The following is a 6,682-nucleotide window of genomic DNA, read 5'->3' as shown; positions in this document are numbered from 1 at the left end:
TAAGTCACATAGTGAGTACTTTTGGAACACCTATGAAACAGACTATGACAAGACCCTTAATGATCTTATCTATTTGTTAAGATGAACTTCCTCAAAACTTGATGGACATTGACAATAGTGACACAGGAAATCTAGAAAAGCATTCTCTTCCCAATGGAAAGGGATCGGCCATAGTCAACTCGGTTGACCAAATGGTAAAGAGAAAAGTCTAAGTCTGTGATAGTCTTGTGTACCATTATCAAAGGGTCCATATGTTTATATTGCCAAAGGAAGGGGCATTGGTTGCGAAGCTGCCAAATTTACCTAAGGATGTTAAAGTCAATAAGATTGACTCTACTTCAGGTAAAGTCCACTAATCTAACTCTGTTAAGTTTCTATTCTGAGATTCCTGATACATGATGTGACTGGGTCACATGGTAATGTTTTAAGAATCAAAGAAAAGTAAAGGAACTTAAAGAAAGAATATGCTGAATCTGATGGCATAGATGGATTTCTATCGCGTAGTTTGAAAATCGGATTCTTGAGCTACTTCTTAGGAGTTATGAGATATTGCTAAGGAATAGATAACAACAAGTTTTCATATGGATTGTAAGGATAAGTTTTTCCGCATAGTTTTAAAATAAAAGAAAATTTTTATTTTATTTATTTTAAAAATATCCTTACAATGGCATTTGAGGAAAAATTGTTGCTTATATGATTCCATTAATAGCAAGAGTGGAAATATGAAATTGATTCCTTCATTTGTGGTAATGTCTAAATTTACCAAATAAGGAAAGATTCTCATCACCAAGTCTCAACTGGACCGAAACTTGGAATCATGCAAGTTGTATAGCATGATGAAAGAGAACTTTCAAGTATTGGAAAAATTAAGACTAATTACTTGTTCACATGGATGTGTGAGTCAAGTAATGGACTAAGGGATCGAGTACATAGTCATGTGCACTGATTAAGTCCACCGCAAAAGATGTAAGGCTATTCGTCATAGTTTACTAAAGCTCAGTAAATATGATTATACTTACAAGCTTAAGTGTAACTCTGAGACATTAGAAAAGGTTTCAATGCATAACAGAGCGGATAAGAAGAATCAAATTAGGCAAAAGGATAAAAGTTTCTCAAATCTGAAAAGATGGGAGAGTACTTTAGTATCAACTTTGTGATCATCTTAATGATTAAGAAACCATATCAAAATTTGTTCTCTAAGGAAGTCTTAGTGCATTCTTATGACTAAGAAGAAGGGATCTTGAAATTGTTGAAATGGTTAAATCAAGAAGATGAGTCATACTTCGTTCCAATACAAGTCTTAGAGTCATTCTCCAAGATTGTAATATGAGTGACATGTCTTAAAGAAGGTTTAAGAACACTTATCAAATGTAAGAGTAAAAGTTTTCTACTCTTGTACATTTGAAATTGGTAAGTTGTGATGTTTTGGATAAAACAAAGACCAACTTAGGCCAATTGTGTGAAGTGTTTTTCTTGGTTAGAATCCACACTATCTCTTGGATGTTTGACAAGGGAGTCTTATAGGTCAAGAGGACAGTGGGAGTCTTAAAGGTCTTGAAAGTCTCAAGAACTAATCAAGAATAAAACCTGAAGTTCTTCACTAGCACACGACTTGAGGTTTATAACCTATCGTGTTGACATATTCTGTGCCCATTTCAATCAAAGTTGGTTTTGCATATGAGTTCTTAGAATTCTCAATTGGTTGCACAACAACTTGGAAGCAATGGCAGACCCTTGAGCTGCCAGGTGGCAAGAAATTAAGATTGAGTTCAATCCATATGGTTTTGGATTTGTCATTATCCTTGTCTTGTGACTATGGTTTTGACAATTCACATGGATAATAACTCATACACCATTAAATCTAAGTGTCATAAGGTTTCTCTCCGATTCATGAAAATGATGGTGAGGAAACACTTTCACTAAGTAGATTTTAGCTAGATAGCAATTGTGATATTTGCATTCTCAAAGTCGTTAGTGGAGCGTGTGTGGTTTACCGGCACACTAACCTGGACTTGTGAGAAGTGGAAAAAAGGTCTAACCATTATGATTACGGCATCCCTCTTCATAATTGTTTAGACACACAAGTGTGCTATCTAAGGGAAGGTGTATGATTTTGATAAAGTTCTATCAAAACAATCCAGTATCAGAAATCTGAACTTTGGTAAGAAAGTCAATAAAGTATTGATTTCTAGAAGTCCAGCTGATTTCTGAGTACATGTCAAAGCTAGTGGGAGCATAAGTGTTATGCTAATAATCATCATGTTAGTGGGAGCATGATAATTATGATATAGATTGCAAGTTAGCAATGTTAATTATAGAAAACAAAAGGTTTCAATTGGGAAAAAGTTGTTTTGCTATAATTAAGGGAGAGGAAATTATACTTCATCTCAAATCTATAAGCTTAGATCGTGAGGCTTTAATCATTTACTCAAGGAAATATATATGAATTTTATGTTGGAATGGTTCAACATAAGGATATTCTGTATATGGGTCCATTATTTGCGTTCTAAAATTCGATTATGATGGAAATTATACTTCATCTCAAATCTATAAGCTTAGATCGTGAGGCTTTAATCATTTAGTCAAGGAGATATATATGAATTTTATGTTGGAATGGTTCAACATAAGGAAATTCTGTATATGGGTCCATTATTTGCGTTCTAAAATTCGATTATGATTACGGCATCCCTTTTCATAATCTGAATTATGAGAACTTGTTTAGTCTTTATGTGAGACATCATGAATCGTGTCCCATATGCTTCGGATATAGGATCGATTACATGTGCTATATTCATCCTTTCTAAAATTTTCCAAATGCCTAGGGCATTAAGAAGGGAAAAGGTTTAGAACTGGATATGACTAAAAGGATTAAACAATTGTCGAGGACAATCTAAGGTTTACCAAAGATTGGTTGCTCAAGGACAGTTGGAAGTGTAGTGATAATTCTGGAAGGACCATATTGACATAATCTGTAAGGAGGCAACTCTTGTTCAGAAGTGATAGTCAAAATGGAATCTGGAAATGTTTCAAAGTTAGAATTTTTCCAATCTGTTTAAGATTAGGAAACTTAATGCAAGAAGGATGTTTCTAAGGAGCTGATCTCCTTTGGAATACTCTGTAATGATTGTTGCCAAGTCTTTCTGACTTTGTGCATAATCATTACAAGAGGATCAATGCATATAAGTTTAGAATCTAACAGATTTCAGTAAATGACATGAATTTGGAATTCTTGCATTTGCAGTAAGGATTTGGGAGTGTGAAAAGAGAATCATTGAAGTTATGTTCAATTGATCTAGTTCACATAGTAAAGATCATAGACAAACATAGTATGCATACTTGGTGTATGGCATGACTAGTGTTTAGAAAAACATAGTGTACATGCTTGGAGCATGGGACAACTATTGTTTTAAATTCAAGAATAATGTTGATAGTTGAAACAGTATACAATGAATAATGTGTAATCATATGGTGATAAATAAAAGGTGTTTTATTTATATTCATAAGTTCTGAGACCATATTGGATTCAATTATTATTGTGTTGCACTTTGCATGTTTTGACTTCCTGAATAAACTAGGTTATTCTTCCGGAATGACTAAGTTATTCAAACTATCCACAGTCGGTCATATGTTGGAAGTAGATATGAATTAAGACTGTCATGGGTTGGCTTGTAGAGGTCTAAGGTGTTGAACAAAGGGCTACAACACTCATGAGTGCTCATAAGTTCTGAGTATTGGATTCAACCCGCGCTCATTGGAATCATTTCATGGATTTTATCACGAGTGATCATGAGACGATAATATCTTATATTCTTCAAACCTAGAGATATGAGTTATTACTATGAGTTGGTTGTACATTGATTGCACGAAACTGCATTTGGTAACTCGGTGCTATAAAACGTGCCTTTGTGTATGATTCAACAAGTAGTAGAACAAGCCATATGAGTCGAAGTTTATCCATTCCTTTTACCTTCGGGATAAAAGCGATATATGTGGGCCCCTCGATGATTTGATGATGACAAATGGAAGTGCTCGACCGGGCCAGGATTGATTTGATTTGTTCAATTAGTCAGTCATCATAAATCGGAAATCGGGAAACAACTAATGGACAGAGAGAATGATTATAATCCATGTCTCAGTCCATATGATATCTAGAATGGAGGAATATATGATCCCTTATCTAATGGACAAGTCATTGACAAGATCAGAGTTCATCTACAAGGTCAGAGTTTGACAGAAGCTTTTGAGAGCTACGATTGCCAGTTGGTTCCTGAAGTCATACGCAATAATAGTTTTAGACTTATCCAAGTGGGAGACTATTGGATTAATGTCTAAGTCCATAACTATAATTGGTAAGACTTGACCCGACCCGGCATGGTCCATTTGGGTTGCATACCATCATGCACTTGGATAGACTAAATGAGAGAAATAAGACACTTATGGTTATTAATATATTATAAGTTCTAGTATATTAATAATAAGAATAATGAGATTATTTAATTAGTATTGATCAAGAATTAATCTAGCATTAATTGAGTGATCAAAAGAAGACTAATTAAATATATGGGTTGATTGTGTAAATCATCCATACTTGTATAGTGGGCTAATGCTCCATGGATTATCTAGTTGGGCCAAAACCCATATGATGCTCCATGGATGCTCCATGGTGTATTTGAACCCATGGATCCAAGGAAATGGAAAGTCATGACAATTAGGGTTTACCCTAATTGTATAACTATATAAGCATCTTATTCTTGAGGAAAAATCGGCCACTAGTGAGAGAAAGAAAGGGCTAGCCGATTTCATGAAGTGTAGAATTCTCTCTAAGCTATTCTAAGTGTTTTGATGATTGTGAACCATTTGAGGTGTCACACTTGGGGCACTAGGCACTCAAGCTTCATGAAGACAAGCTCCATCAAAGAGGTATGTATTCTATCTTGTTATATTCATTATTGTGTATGCTAGTTTAGGATAATACCTTGGATATTCATATTTGCATGTATAATAGAGAAAACATAGATCCAAGGTATTTAGGGTTGCATGTAAACTTAGGAGTGTTAGAATGCTCATAACTCAACAAAAAGTTCCAAGCAGGAGACTATAGCTGATTCAACGTGTGAATCAGAGTACATTGCGACAAGTGAGGCGTTGAAGGAGGCTATATGGTTGATGAACTTCATTGGAGACCTTGGAGTTATGCCATCCATAAAGGAGTCGATGGAAATTTTCTGTGATAATGAAGGAGCGGTTGCCTTAACCAAGGAACCAAAAGATCATGGTAGATCTCGACATATCGACAGAAAATACCATTTTATCAGACATCGGGTAGAAGAGGGACTCCTTTTTGTGAAGAGGGTATCATCAGAAGAAAACCCAATAGATCCCCTTACGAAGGGACTGAGTAGGGTCAAGCATTTGCAGCACACTAGAAGCATTGGGCTGAAGGATGATATAAGTTTGGATTAGACAGATAAGAAACATGTAATAGATATTTTGTACTTGACATTTTAATGAATACATAATGTTGTGCTATTTATGAGTACATCTACTATCTTGTGTTGGTTATTTATCTATTGTTTCTATTTTGCATGTTTTGACTTCCTGAATAATAAGATTATTCAAACGGTCCACAGTCGTTCATATTTTGGAAGTAGGTAAGAATGAAGACTGTCATGAATTGTTTGCAGAATGTCTAAAATGTTTTGGGCATAGCAAAGGTTTGCTGCAAAGTTCATGAGTGCTTATGAATTTGATTTGAGCATTGGAATAAACCTGCATTTGTTGGTGTCACATCGTGGTGCTTTACCTAAAGTGATCGCAAAGCGATAATATCATATAGTCTTAAAACTTAGATATATGGTTGTTCTTTGCTGGTTGGTTATGCATTGATAATGTGTAAACGCATCGGTAACTTGATGTTATAAAACACATTGTTGTGCATCATTCAATTAGTAAATAATAAATGCATGAGTCGAAGTTGATCTGTTCCTTTTATTCTATGAGAATAAAGGTGATATCTTGGCCACTTGATGATTTGGTTTGACTTATGTGTCGGGCCCGGTTAGGATAAGTTGATGTGGTCAACTAAATTCTATGTCAAACAAATCAGAGATCAAGAAACAAATGATGGACAATAAGTATTGTCAACATGATATCTAGGACAGAGGATTATACGATCCCTTATCTGAAGGACAAGTTGTTGATTAGAGTTGACAGCGAAGTATAAGAGCTACAATTGCTAATCAGATTTTGAAGTCTTATGTGAGATATAGTTACTAGACTTATCCAAGTGGAAGACTGTTGGATTAGTGTCTAAGCCCGTAACTATATTTGGTATGTACTTGACCCGGTTGTGCATGGTCCTTCTGGGTTGCCTTCACCAAAGCAACTTGACAAGGTAATTTAAGGAGAGAGAGAGAAAGAATATTATGGTTTATTAATATATTATAAAAATAATATATTAAAGGAGAAATCATATTTATTTAATTAGTATTGGTTATAAATTAATTAGGAATTAATTTGGTGACTAAAAAATATTAATTAGATAAAGGGGTATAAACTGTTAAATGTATGATAGTTGAGTTTTGGGTTGGGAAACCTAATGGACTATAGGGGGAACGAAATAATGATGGGGATCCATCATATTTTCATCCAAGGCCTTATTGCAGAAGGTTTCTTGGGCTGC

Source organism: Lactuca saligna, chromosome 5 (genome assembly GCF_052625555.1).
Source record: "Lactuca saligna cultivar CGN05327 chromosome 5, ASM5262555v1, whole genome shotgun sequence".
NCBI lineage: Eukaryota > Viridiplantae > Streptophyta > Magnoliopsida > Asterales > Asteraceae > Lactuca > Lactuca saligna.
The sequence above is the reverse complement of the archived record's forward strand: the minus strand, read 5'-3'. Positions refer to the sequence as shown.